The sequence below is a fragment of the Dipteris shenzhenensis genome, chromosome 24 (genome assembly GCF_047967505.1).
Source record: "Dipteris shenzhenensis isolate YYH24624 ecotype China chromosome 24, Dip_SZ_1.0, whole genome shotgun sequence".
NCBI classification, from domain to species: Eukaryota; Viridiplantae; Streptophyta; class Polypodiopsida; order Gleicheniales; family Dipteridaceae; genus Dipteris; species Dipteris shenzhenensis.
In genome coordinates, this window is record NC_141619.1 from 37,899,649 (window position 1) to 37,914,932 (window position 15,284).

Consider the following 15,284-nt stretch of genomic DNA (forward strand, 5'->3'; position numbering starts at 1 on the left):
GAAGAATCCACCGGTCCCGCCGCTGTCTGCTTCCCGAGAGTATTTGCCGATGTAGAACTTCCACCCTCCAGTTGTGCCACAGTTTCCGTCACCGGTACTGGTGGTAAAAATGCTGTTCCTACGCCCCCTCCCGCCGGATCATCCTCATCCCTCCGGGCCAACCGTCGATCGAGAGGCCTGCAAGCCCGCTCCAGCTCTACTCGCAATTGACGTTGATGATCAAGAAAAATACCCTGCATCTCTGCGACGAAGGCTTCCGATAAATCCAACAACAGTGCCTCGTCCAGCATGCGTGTAGAGCTAGAGGGTTGCCGGTACCCCATCACTTCCGCTTCCAACAACTGCACCCTGGCGGTCGCAGTTGTAGCCTTCTCCGTCAATTGTTCCGTCAGCCGCAGGTGTTCTTGAGTTTGGGCGACAATCGCCGTCCTTGCTTCCTCCATATCCTGCTGTCGCCGTGCATCCATCTGTTGGAATTGTAACAACTGCTCCTGCAGCTGTTGATTGCATTCGAGCAGCCGGGCATTTTCCTGGCGCAACTTCGCCTCATTCTCCTCCAGCTGCCCCTTCTGAAAACATTGGAGCAAGCGCTCCGCCAACCGTCGTGCCGTGACCAGATCATATGTCTCCACCGGCGGAGATAGCTGCAGCTCACCACTCCCCCTTGGGACTACACGGGTTTCCTCCTGACATGCCTGTCTCCCCGAACTGACCTCCCGAGTGTGGACTGAGCTTTCCCCTTGCAAGGCCTCCGCTTCCGGGCGGGTTTTCTTCAACATTGCTCCTTCCGGCACAAGAGCCAACTTTCTTTTCAATAAACTGGCCATGCGGCTCGATGTTGCTGAGACCGCTGGCCTACTCCTCTAGCTGCCCTGTGGAACTTCTGCCGGAACCACCACCGCAGGTACTACCGCCGTAACCTCCACCGCAGGTACTACCGGAGTCACCTGGTTCCTTGGCGTCAGAGCTCCCTCCGTTGTTGATCTTGCTGGTTCCACCTCCTTGGACTCCTTGTCCGAAGCATCGTCTGTGGACTCCTCCACCTCCACATACGACCCTGGGACTACCGGTTCCGCATCTGGTCCGAACAAAAGAAATAAGACTTGCCCCATCTGAGATGTTGCCGTGGGCTTCAAGAGCTTCTTGGCCACCTCCAGAATTCTGTCCGCCATCAGCTTCGCCCAGGGAACCGGTTTCCCTTGCTCCGCCCTCTGGAAATAGGTAAACTGGGCCTGTCCCAGTAGCTCTGCTTTCACCTTCTGCCAGAGTGCCTCCGCAATAAACTTGTAGCATGTCTTCTTCGAAGCATCCAGCTTCTTCATGTTGTACTCCCCCTTGCAACCTGCGCCGAGAGCTGCCTCCATGGCACTGCTGGTAAGCTTCGTGACTTTGCATGGACCATCCACCGGCAAGTGCAACCGAGCCGCTACCAGCTCCTTGCACAAGGTGAAAGTCTTTCCATACACCACGACCTTGCGCCCGCGTGCAAGCTGCGCCAAGATATCTTGCGCCAATGGATGAACTAGTGTCGTAGCCCATGGCAAACCCGCGAACTCCACCAGACGAGTTCATGTCAGCCAAGACTGCACAGCCTCATCCCCAACAGGTAACGGATTGATCAGATGGAAGACCACCATAGCGGCGAGAAGCTGGGATGCGAGGGAGAAGAGTTCTGGAAAACAAAGAGTTGGAAATAAGCCCCCTTTTGCTTCCAAATTGCCTTTTGGATGCCCTGGTGAACTCCTTGTTTGCATGCAACGATCAAGTGTCCCATCATCCTGATAAAAGCCCCACTTCGAAGATTCAGTAGATTGCATGGCGGCGTCCTCGCTCCGCGACACGAAGCTTTGCTCCCACCGTTTCTCGGAATAAAGTGAGTGATACCATACGTGCGTACTAATAGCCCCCATCATCGGTTTCTCCACCGAAATGGCTATAAATGCATTGGAAATGATCATCACAGGTGGTATCTCCGGAAATGGGTAAGGTGGCATGGGTCCTGTATATGGTCGGAGACGAAATCCATTTACCGGCTTCTGCAACAGCTCCCCCTGTACTGTTCCTAATCGGAACGTGCCGTCACCATAACGCTCCACCACCCAATACGGACCTCCCCACCGTAACTTCAGCTTACCCGGATGCGGACCCATCCGAGTGTTAAACAATATCACGGCATCTCTCCGTTTGAAGGTCTTCTTCTTTGAATGACGGTCCACCCAGACCTTCCGTCTGTCCTGGACTACCTGTGCAAGATACGCACTGTTGAACCGCTCCTCACCCAGCCGATCCAGCTGTTCAATCCTCCGGTCTACGGACTCGTCCCAGCCCAATTTCTCTGCCGCTCCAATCCGCAGACTCGGTACTAGGAATTCCATGGGGACCACTGCTTCAACTCCGTAAACCAACTTGAATGGCGTGAACCCCGTCGCAACCTTATAGGAAGTCCGGAACGCCCATAATGCGGAGTAAAGTTTTTCATCCCAATCTGTCCGATTTTCATTGACCAGCTTTTTCAGAATGACTAGCAACACCTTATTCGAGGACTCCGCCTGTCCGTTTGCCTGAGGGTAATACACTGTGGACTTCTTATGAATGATTAGGTGCCGGGTAACCAGTTCCCGTAACACCGCATTAATGAAATGCCCACCTTGATCCGTGACGAGCTCAACCGGACATCCGTACCGTGTCATAATGGCTTCATAAAGGAATCTGGCCACAGCCTTTGCCGAATTATCCTTTAGTGCTCTGGCCTCCACCCATTTGGTACAGTAATCCGTCGCCACCAGGATATACTGGTTACCTGTCCTCCTCGCCGGCGGCGAAAACGGACCTACAAAGTCCAGCCCCCACTTCATGAACGGTTCGAGGGCCAGTATGGGATTATGCGGCATCCGGTCCCGACCTGATGGCTGGCCCAACCTCTGGCACACATCGCATCTTTTGACGAACCTATGCGCATCCCCCATTAATGTTGGCCACCACAGACCTCCTTGGAGTACCTTCCGTCCGGTTACTTCTCCTGCGAAGTGTCCACCGCTGATTCCTTGGTGAGCCTCTTCCAGGATGACCTCCTGCTCATGTGGGTACACACACCGTCGCAACACACCATCTAGCCCCTGCTTATACAATTGGTCAGCAATGATCCGGAAGTCTCTGCTCTTGAGCGCGAGCCGTTTCCGCTGGTCTTGCGACATTCCGTCGCGCATCTGGCCCGTGTCGACAAAGTGAAACATGTCGTCGTACCACGTCTTTGGAGCTGCCGGTACCACCGCCTCTAGTTCGAACAACTGGGCATCCGGAAAATCGTCTTCCACACCCATCGGGTCTTCGCCAGATTCCAACCGCGAAAGGTAATCCGCTACGGCATGTGTACTTCCTGGTCGATGGACCACCGTGAAGTCGAACTCCTGTAAAAGCAGCATCCACCGGGCCAACTTTCCAGTGAGCTCGGGCTTGTGTACCAAATACAACAAGGCGGAATGATCCACATGAAACGTGAACCGATTCCCCAACAGGTAGTGACGAAACTTTGTTACGGAATAAATCATCCCCAATGCTTCCCGCTCCGTCGTAGAGTAATTCCGTTCGGCTTTTGACAACCTGCGACTTGCATAATACACCGGTCGGAACCACTTGCTTGTCGCTTCCTGCATGAGGACACTGCCAATAGCCACGTCCGAGGCATCCACGAAGACATGAAACATCTTCGTCCAATCTGGCGGCTGAACCACCGGTGCTGTCGCCAACATCAGTTTGAGCCGTCGAAAAGCTAAGTCACAAGCAGGAGACCAGACTACCGGTACTTTGTTGAGTTGGTCATACAGTGGTGTCGCCACATCCGCCAGATACCGCAGCATTCGACTGTGCCATTTAACCTGCCCTAGGAATCTCCCGAGCTGCTTACCGTTGCCAGGAACCTTTGCCTGCCGAATCGCTTCGACCTTCGCCGGATCTACCGCAATGCCTTCCGCCGAGACAATGCAACCCAGCAGCATACCGCTGCCCACGGCGAATGCACATTTCATAGGGTTCAGACACAACCGTGCCTCCCTACACCGGGTTAAGCATTTCTTCAGATGCTCAAGGTGCTGCTCGCGACTCCCGAAAACACTGAAATCGTCCAGAAATACCTGCATAAAGATTAGTAAATAATCATCAAATATTTCTTGGACCATGCGTTGAAATGTTGCCGGAGCATTCTTTAGCCCAAATGCCATCACCAGGAAAGCAAATGCTCCCCACTCCGTGATGAAGGCTGTTTTCTCTCGATCTTCTGGTGCCATCTGCACCTGGTTATACCCACTGAAGCCATCCAGAAAAGAATACATCTCGTGACCTGCCACTGTATCCAGCATAGTATCATTAAACGGCAAGGGAAACGGATCCGTGATTGTCGCCGCGTTAAGCTTTCTGTAGTCAACACAGACCCGCAACTTCAAATTTTTTTTCGGAACAATCACTATTGGCGAAAGCCACGTTGCACGGTCAACCGGATAGATAAACCCGACCTTTAGCAGCCTGTCCAGCTCCTCCTTCACCCTCTGGGCATAGTTCGGGTTCATTCTATACCGTTGTTGCCGAACCGGTATCGCATCCTTCTGCAGATTGATCCTGTGCTGATAAAATTTGGGATCGATGCCGAGCAAATCTGTGTAGTCCCAGGCGAACACGTCTTTGAAGGATTTCAGCAATGTCTCCAATTTTCCCCGAAATCCTTTATCGAGCTTCGCACTGACACGGACGTTCTTTGGCTCCTCCTCCGTCCCGAGGTTAAGATCCAGCAGCTCGTCTTCTTTGACCCTCCGCGAGCGACGGAGTTCCTGCTCGAAAACTCTTTCCGCCTCCGCCACTCCTGCTTCGTCCGGCATGTCTCCTGTGCCTTCCGGTAGACTCCCTTCGACTGGTTCTTTCGTGGAACTGGATGACTCCTGCGTAGCCGAGGGAATCTGATGCTGATATTGCTTTAAAACGGCAACCACATCGACCTCGAACAAGCTTACCAGCTCCGTATTCCTACTGAAGTAATCATCCTCCTCTTCGACCCCCATTCCGTCCATCATATGGATACCTTCCGCCATCGTCGGTCGGAATGGTGTCCTCAGCCCTTGTTTGGTATGTACCGAGAGCTTCAGCTTCTTTTTTCCTTTCCGAATGGTGATGCGGTCTGATTGCCAGTCTTGTTTCACACGGGCCTACCGCAACCACGGTCTTCCGAGCAATAACGGGTATGACCCACTAATATCCTCCATCCGGAGAATCACCGCAGCGATTTCGAACTTCACGCCGCAAACCTCCATTTTCAATCCACGGAGCAATCCTAACGGCTGCACTCTCCGTTGGTCTGCCATCCGAACGGCGAAGGGTGCTGATTCCCATTTTGTGATACCCAATGGCACCAGCATTTGTTCGGACAGGATGTTGACCCCAGACCCTCCGTCCAGCAACACCCCTCCCACACGGCTGTTCTCCAGTGTTACGGAAATTACCGGGACCGCTTCGTCAAAAACAGGAGGCTGTACTTCCGCTGCAGGCTTTGCAGATTCGTCTGACGACACTTCCATTGTTACCACTTCCATCTCCGACTCCATCGCCCTGACTGGTTCCGTCAATTATTTGATGAGAGAACTCCGGAAATTGGGTACCAATGCTAACAATTGCTCCATTGTCATGTGTATTTGCTGTTTCCGCAAATCCTGCCATAAATCATATGGTTCAACACCCTCCTCGCCGGTCATCAGGCTGTCCTTCTGACTGGTAGGTAGACAAGTCGCTTCTGGCTGCTCTCCTTGCAGGCGCCTTGCCACCTTCGCACCATTCTCCGTCACCGAGACTGCCTTTTTCGCGCTCGGCCTAGGTAACACCGTTGGGGTTTTCTGGACCCATTCACCGACCGTCGACCGCACCTTTTGTTGTGCCTGCCAGTCCAACGCCGTAGGTCTCCCCTTCTCTTGCTGGGCCTTGTATTCCCGCACCTTTTCCTGGGATCGTGTGACCACGAGCACATCTCCGCTCGCACTTCCTCCCACTTTGCCTTCAACAGGGACACCCACCGGTACTTCCAGTACTTCTTCGGACTACTTCTTCGGACTTCGGACTAGGCTCCTTGCTATCCTGTTGCTGACTGGCATCATCGTATTCGATAATCAGAACTGCATTCACTGCTGGTGCGGACTTGCCTTCTCCGGATCCCCGGGTTGCTTCCTTTTCCGCCTTGTGGCGCTTAAATAATTCGCAATCTACCTTTCGATGTCCGGGTTGATTGCAATAAAAACATAGGAACGTCCGTTCCCCTGCTGGTTCATCTACACCTGTTCCAGCCGTTCTCGGCCGCCAAGGTCTTTTCGCCGGTGCGGCTGGTACCGCGGCTGGTGCTGTGGCTGGTGCCGCAACTACCGCCGCCACCGCTGGTGTTGGGGCTATTCGTGCGTTATAGCGGCAGATCTCCGTGGTATGCGTCGCTGTTTGGCAAATCGCACACCACCGCTCATTCAAACCGCATTCCTCTGCTAAGTGTCCTGCATTCCGGCACCGATTACACCAAGTATCCTTGCGAACTTTTGAAGAGGACCCTATTCCACTATCCCGGCTTTTGGCTCCGGCAGCAGATCCTTCCGGAAATAACTTCCCTGCCGCTTTTCCAGCCTTCCGCCTCATGGAACGTTTGTCCTCCTCCTCATCCGACTGATCCGACTCCTCCTCATTATCGGTATCGGAGTCTCCCTCAGCCTCCTCATACTTCACTTTTCCTTTCCTTCCCTTGGAAGTAAACAGAACTTGTTCCGCCCTCACCGCTGCTTGGACGACTTCTTCCAATGAAAGAGCTTCCAGATCCAACGATGCCAGGGACCTTTTCAATCCTTTAATCAGCCCCTCCATGAAGTAAGCATTTTGGATGGGGACTGCCGGGGTAGTTGCTGCATCGAGGCGGCGGATCAACGACCGAAACCTGGCCGCATACGCCTCCACTTCTTGGTTCTTCTGTTCCAGTCTCCCCAGTTTGGCTAGGACATGAACACGGGTCTTGTCCTCCCGAAACCGGAGCAAAAAGGCATCCCGCAGTAGATCAAACGTGGCGAAATGGGTAGCTCCATATTGCGCGATCCATACTGCCGCCTGCTTCTGCAGTGTCGGGATGAAAGTCGCCATCTTCATAAGATCTGTCGCCTGCACTGGTGGAGCCGTATTCACCATCCATGCCATCTCAAATGACAGTATATGTGCATCCGCATCCTCCTTATCCCGTCCCGAAAACTTAGGGTACTTCACCGTCATCCTGGGTACCAGTGGTGGAATAGCCGCGCTACTTACCGCCGGAACTCCACCCCCGCCTCCGCCTCCACTGCCTCCACCTCCCCTACCGGGATCTGGTGACGGACCTGGGGCTCCGCTTCCTGCAGGCACACCACCCCTCCGTCTCCTGGGACTCGGTGGTGGGGAATTCCGCAACGGTGACGCTTCGTCTTCCGGAGGAGTACTTGTTAAATCGAACGGGCTACTGCGTCTGGAGGATTCGCCTTCCTCCTGAACACCGGAAACGACTGGACCTTCCTCTCCTGGGATCAGCGGAGGTGTGTCAGAGCGGCTACTACTCTCACTATCCGTGAAGAAGCCGAAGAGAAGATCACGTTGAGCCACATATCTGTCATGCCGTTCCTCGCAGGTTGTACGTGCCGATACTGGAGTTGCAGGCTCCCGAGGCCGTTCCGGAGAGCGCGATGTTCCCCCTGGCTCACTCCCAGCGTCATTCATGCGCTAGTCCACGCACCGAGGAATCAGAGTATTACAGATGGGGAGCATCCAACCTCTCCGGGGTATCCACCGCGACGAACATGGAAATCTTCCGTGGTCGCCAAAGTGTTAGCCCTCTCTACTCTGAAGACTAACTCGAAACGCACTACTGTGACAGATTTACATGCGTAATCGAACTTCAGAACTGCGTATGAAAATTCATAGAGTAGAACAGTGATCGACAGAATCATTCATGATAAAACAATAAGGTAGATGCAATAGAATATCTGTATTACACTTCTCCGAGCAGTACAACACTGTACTCTCTGATACATAACAATGTTCCTCTTCTGATCACACTGATCCTTGCTCCGATCCTCATCAATGAGCCCCCCGAATGATCCCTCTCTTCTCTTTTATCTAACCGGCACACATAACTCCTTCACGGTTGCCATGACAGTTGCCGTGATGGTTGCCGTGATGGTTGCCGTGCCTCTTCAGTTCTCCGCCTGGTCCTAGAACTTCCGTCTTTTCATATCTCACTATAAACTAGATACAACGTATTAATGATAATGATCTAAGGACTCCCCCCCTAGTTCCTCTTTGCTGTTGCTGCTTTTGCCCTTAACACTCTCCCACTATCTTCACAATCCTGTACAAATGATGATGGTAAGCCATGGTAGCAGTGAGCATCAACACACCATAGTGCACTCATGGAAGTCATAGTGCTTCCGATACAAAGGTGAGAACCATCACTTGAGATGTGAAAAGATTGCATTATGGAGGGCCACTCCTCAAGAAATGATATGCAAATTGTAGGTCAATCAGTTAGGTAAACCCACTGATGTCAATCGATGCCAACTCCCATGCACAAGTTTTCACTTATGCAACTTTATCGTCGACAATCAATGTTCATTCCAATTGATAGAACCTTTAGTTCTTCAACTAAAGAGATATGTTGAGAAGCTAGTGTCTCCAACATCAAGCCATGTAATGCCAAGTCAAAACTCATTTCATTTTTTCTCCGGTACATTGATGTATTTATGGAAGGGCTATCCATAACATCAGTGATCAATTCATCCATTGTCTCTTCCATCTCATTGTCAGAATCAGAGCTTGTGAGCTTGAAGAGTACTATTTATCCTTGCAATGCTGCCAACATGCGAAAGGAGCATTAGTAGATGATAATCTAGATGCTGATCATGGAAGAGCTACTAGAGCTGACCTCTAGCTATATAAAAAGTCCACACACGACACAAAAAGAACAACTAATGCTTGAGCACAACAACATATAGCACAAAATCCTCTGGTTCTTTTCTTTGTATATGATTCTGTGGTAGTTTAGGCTTCCCATATCTCTTGAGAGTTGCATGTAGGGCTCTCTAAATAGCCATAGAGTGGTTCTTGATATGGGCTAGAGTCTTACATATGTGGATCCAAATTAAAGAAACTCTAGCCATGATATTTGTAGCAAGGCTTTTGGATGTGTGTTGCACCCAAACCACCTCATGGTTCCTGTAAAGTGGCTTTAAAGGAAAACATGGAAAGCTCTTGGGAATTTGTTGGGATATCTCAAGTGTATGCCTCAGGCACACCTTGGTTTCTATGTGTGAGTGCTAGAGGCACAATTAGGTGCCCATAAGCACAATTAGGTGGTGGAAAGCCACATAGGATGATTGAGAGAATCTAGGAACAGATTGAGGAGATGATTGTGGAGCTCTGAAGTCATCAGTGATGTCAGTGAGCATGTAAGAGGTGCCTACATCAGGACCTCACTCTTCTTCAGTCCATAATGCAAGTATTCTGAGTTTGTGTTCACTCTACTCTTTCCTTTCAGTTTACTAACATGGTATCAGAGCCCTTTGATCCCCCTTGAGCCCATTTCTGCCACATCATCATCTTCTTCTTCTTCATCATCTTCATCATTTCTTCTCTTTCTTCCCAAATCTTGCTAAAGCTTGTTCTCCCTTAGTTCTCTACCATTCTCCACGCCCTTCTTTTTGGAGATCCACCTCAAAGGGGCGAACCCCTGGCTGCAAGGAATTGAGGAATCTCTCCCTCGTTTCGTCGCCATTTCACACAGATCGTTGAATCTCTATTCCATGTTTTCTCTGTGCCTGCTCCTTCTTTCTCTAATTCCTTTCAGGGGGAGTGTCTCCATCCTTGGTCTATCTTGTGCTGAAATCTGAGCAACAATGGCTGCATATTCAAGGAGAAAATAGAGAAAAACCAGTCGACCTTAAAGAAGCGAGCTATGACGACCTGAAGTGGATTCACACCTCTCCTCCTCAGTGGATCTCCTATGGTATAAGAGCTTTCTTTTGCCTTAGAAATCCCCTTTTCCTTTGCTCTAAAGAGTGAGATACAAGCCCTCCAAGTTCAGTCTTTTGATTTTGACAGTTTTGACAAGTTTTTGAAGATGATGCTACATAAAATGCTACTCTAGCATTTCTGAGTTTTTTGAAGTTTTCAATAACATGAGTACAACTGTGGCTTTAGCTTTGCTTTGAGTTGATATACCTAGTTTTGATTGGAAAGCTTTCATTTTAGCCACCTCTATGAAGCATGTAAGAAAAGGCATCATTGATTGAATTTTGGTCACTAGTCTTTGCTACATTAAATGCTTATATTTGGAAGCCTTTCAATTGTTATTCTAGCCTTGTAAGAGAGAAGACATTGCCCAATACCTGGGTTAGACCCTCTCATGGCTACCATATTGAATATAGATAAGTTCAATGGAAAGGGCTTCCACACATGGCAGATGAAGGTGAAATTTGCATTGATGAGGGAAAACCTCTAGGGACTTGTCAAACTGACTTCAACTTCTTCTTCTATAGCCTCCAATGCTGGAGAATCCTCAGCTCCGACATGCCCAGCAAGGGATCCTGCTAGAGAGGAGAAAGCATATGGTATCATTGCTCTTGCTTTAGGAGATGATTATATTCATCACATCTCTGACTTAGAGTCTCCTTCAGAAGCTTGGCAGAAGCTTGACATGATTTTTGGTGCTAGCTCTCACTTCTCTAAATTATCACTTAAAGTCTCTTTCTTTGAATTGAAGATGGTTAGTGGCACTCCTTTGGCAGTACATGTCAATTACATGCGGAGTCTTATGACTCAACTTGCTTCTATTAACTCTCCTATCACTACAGATGATGCTATGGTAGTGTTACTTAAGAGTATGCCTGAAGATTATGATCATATTGTTACCACTTTGAAAAATCTTCCTAATCCTAATCTTGAAGGTATTATCTCTACTCTCCAAGAAGAAGAAAGGCACATGGAGCTCAGGAAAGGCAATGACACAGCTTATGCTATAAAAATCCAGAAGGGCAAGTTTACACCTTGCACTCATTGTGGAAAGACAAATCACCTTTCAAAGGACTGCTTCAAAATCAATCCATACAAACACTGTGGCAAAAACAATCATCATGAGAAGTTTTGCAGAGCCAAAGCAAAGACAGAAAATTCCAATCTACTTTCAGTTGATGTGCCTCCACAAGATGAGGCATCCTTTGAAGATTATGCATTTTAAATCATCTCTATGTATGCTCCAGATCTCTCTTTTTATGTTGAGTCAAGGTACTCAGCCTGGATAGTCCTCCAAAATGAATGAAATAAACTATTGTGTTTTGTGTGTTTTGTAAACACCTCTGGTCACCTTATGATGTAAGCCATGTGTATGTGTTTATGCTCCATGGTACCTCCTGTAGACATTGTGTGCATGTACATGCAAGGGAGATAACCATTCGAAGGTCTTTTGTATCCCTTTTGTTTACCTTACACCCATGGGAACCCTTGCTAGCTTGAGATCCTAGCCATTGATAGATCCATGTCCACCATGAGATGGCATGAGACACCTTGTGCTAGCTGTATCCTTGACATAGCCTGAGGCATTCCCTTGAGGGGGGGTTTGTTGGGATATCTCAAGGTGTATGCCTCAAGCACACCTTGGTTTCTATGTATGAGTGCTAGAGGCACAGTTAGGTGCCCATAAGCACAGTTAGGTGGTGGAAAGCCACATAGGATGATTGAGAGAATCTAGGAGCAGATTGAGGAGATGATTGTGGAGCTCTGAAGTCATCAGTGATGTCAGTGAGCATGTAAGAGGTGCCTACATAAGGACCTCACTCTTCTTCATTCCATAATGCAAGTATTCTGAGTTTGTGTTCACTCTACTCTTTCCTTTCAGTTTACCAATAGAATTGACTTCCATGACTGGTAAAAGTAGTTTTGGGGTGCTAGTTGAGGTTCTAGCATGGCTATAGGCTGCTCACAAAAATGGACGCGATTCTTGGTCGTTTGGACTCCATTTGAGACGAGACCTACGCCGTTGCAAAGAGCACAAGTGGCTCTTTGATCCTACTACATCAGCTTGGGCTGAAAGGCTACTAGTAAAAGAAATTTTGGAAAGAAAGACAAGGGGAGCTCGAAAGCGTAGACTCGTGGATAGGCTACCTATGAGTGCACTGGACATTGGAGGCTTGTGGAGAGCATGGATGAGAGGTTATGGGCCAAAGCTACAGATGAGTACAAGCTAGTTGAGGAGGTTCTCATGGATGGGCACGGCAAGAGACATCCATATGTAGGAGGGTGGTATGGCACCAAAAATTGATATTTTTTTAATTCGGCATTAGTATTGTTTTCTCTATGTTTGATAAGAGTTTGAGTATCAAGTGATAGCCTAGCGGCTCTCACTTATTTCTATTTTCTAAGATGTTGTATGGGATTGAGAGGATGAGTGGAATGGATCATTGTAAATACCATAGGTATGAATTATAAATACCTTGGTATGGGGTGAGAGTTATTTGTGTATGGGATATTATAATGGGGTTTTTAGAAAATAGGAAGAGAGTCATATAAAGAGGTGGGTTCATTATGTGTCCAATAATATAAGAGAAATTACATGCCAAGCATGTGGAAGGCATGTAGAGGAGTGTGGAGTCAAGAGGAATCGTTCTAGAATTCCTATGTAAGGAGGATGTGGACATATAGAAATAGAGGGTCCCTATGGGCTCCATGTGGGGAGACATGGTCTTGATGAATTCTGAAGGTCAAGAGGTGTGGGCAAGAGGACAAGAGCTTCTAGGTATCACAACTAACAATGCAGCTGAATATAATGCTTTGATTCTTGGCTTGGAGAGTTGTCTTCAAAGTCAAGTTAAAGAATTGGAAGTAAGAGGAGATTCTCAGCTTATTATAAAGCAAATGCAAGGGCATTACAAGACAAGAAGTCCTCATTTGAAGCAGCTTAATCAAAAAGCTATGGCACTATGTAGTCAATTTGATTTTTGCAAGTTTGTTCATATAAATAGAAAAGAAAATCAAGGCAGATGAGTTGGCTACTCAAGCCATTGTAGTACAAGACTGAGGGGTGGTTTCTTGGGTAGGATGGCCAGAATTGCAAGATGTTTAGCAATATGTGGAAGAAGGTATGTTTCCTCGAGGGTTGACTCCACAATAGAAGCAGAGATTGGTTACTTTTGGCCATGCCTCCATAAGGATGTATATGAATGTCACCAATGGAACCTATCAGCTTGAGGATGTTGACAGCATGGTGATACCCGGATGCACCAATGAGTATGGCCTTAAATTCTTCTATGATCGACCACGTTGAGGGCTAGAAGACCCTCTCTATTACAGGAAAGGATCTGCTTGGGGGAAGATATGATGCCAAAAATTGATATTTTTTTTATTTGGCATTGGTATTGTTTTCTCTGTTTGATAAGAGTTTGAGTATCAAGTGTTAGCCTAGCAGCTGTCAGTTATTTCTATTTTCTAAGATATTGTATGGGATTAAGAGGATGAGTGGAATGGATCATTGTAAATACCATAGGTATGAATTATAAATACCTTGGTATGGGGTGAGAGTTATTTGTGTATGGGATATTATGGGGTTTTTTTAAAATAGGAAGAGTGAGTCATATAAAGAGGTGGGCTCATGTCCATGTGTTCCAATAATATAAGAGCAATCACATGCCAAGCATGTGGAAGGCATGTGGAGGAGTGTGGAGTCAAGAGGAATCCTTCTATGGACATATGGAAAAGAGAGGGTCCCTATGGGCTCCATGTGGGGAGACTCTTGACTTTCTCAATATTTTAAGAGTCTTGAGCATCTTTTGATGGGACACATGGCAAGAGTAGCCAAAAAGGACATGGATGGTGACATATGGGCTTATGTGATTAATGGGGAAAGGAATCTGCATGCAGCAATTGTAAATGGGTGAAGGAGGGTGATAAAATCTCTATAAAAGAAGCCCTCCTCTCCCTTGTTCATCATCTCTTCCACCATTAGGCCTCATGTTGCTATAGCTCCACTCTCCTCAAGTCTTTTCCATGAGCCTTCTCTCCCTCTTGTCGATATTCTCTTATGTAGACTCTTGAGTCCATCTCTCTCTATGAGTACTAGTCTTGGAGCTTCTGCTCCCTCTTGTATGTATGAAACCTCTTCTTCTCCCTTGTGTTTGTATTATTTTGAGTGTATTTGAGTGGAGTCTTACTCTCATGGAAATGAAAGTCACTTTTTATCATTTTTCTTGAGTCTCCATTCCTATGTCCTTTTCTCTCTCTATTCAAGTCTCTAAAGTAGTCCTTGTTCGGCCGCTCACTGTGCACACATGGCCCATCCATTCCCCAAGCCACCATGAAACCTTCTTCCTCTCTTTTAGGCAAATTCTAGGGGTATTGGATCATTGATAATTGTGGAGCCTTAAGGGAGTAGTTTGCTTAGGCAAAATCTACATGGGCAGATGGTAGTTAATATAGCAGTTAGACCCCCTATCAATATTTGGCCTATAACTTTCTCCTCGGTGGTCTGATTTCAATGAAGCTTATATCAGCATGAAGCTCTCTTTAAGGTCTCCCTCGCATGTAATTAGTTTCTTAAATTGAGTCTAGGACAAGAAGTTATGAGTCTCTGTGTATGACTGTTTATTTCTATGGCAGTTTTTACCCCCTTTCAGGAAACTGTCCATATCTCTTCAATTGGTTATCTGTTTTCAATGAAACTTATATCAGTGTGAAGCTCTCTTTAAGGGCCTCCCTCCACATAATTAGTTTATTACGTTGGGTCCAAGACAAGAAGTTATGAGTCTCTGTGAATGGCTATTTATTTCTATGATAGTTTTCACCCCCTTTCAGTAAATTGGCCATATCTCTTCAATTGGTTATCTATTTTCAATGAAACTTATATCAGTATGAAGCTCCTTCAAGGCACATCTGTATATGTACTTTAATTTCTAATGCCAATTTTTTGGTGGAAGTTATAGACCTCTGTGTTTTCTAGTAGTTTGTAGAATGATTTTGAGCCATTTCTAGAGGCTTCTGTGAAGGAGGTGCCATGTTTCCTTGGAATTTACCCATCCAACCAAATCAGCCCCTTCAAGCCTCTAGGTATATATCAGTTCATGTCATATTAATCCAAAAGATCTTCTTCCAAAAATGCATCTCTTCTCTTCGATGCCGACCGGCTTGGTGAGATAATGGCCTTTGCAAATTCTTTTCTTCTCCCAATGCTGGACTACAACATCACTTGGGATGTTACCATATTCATTCTC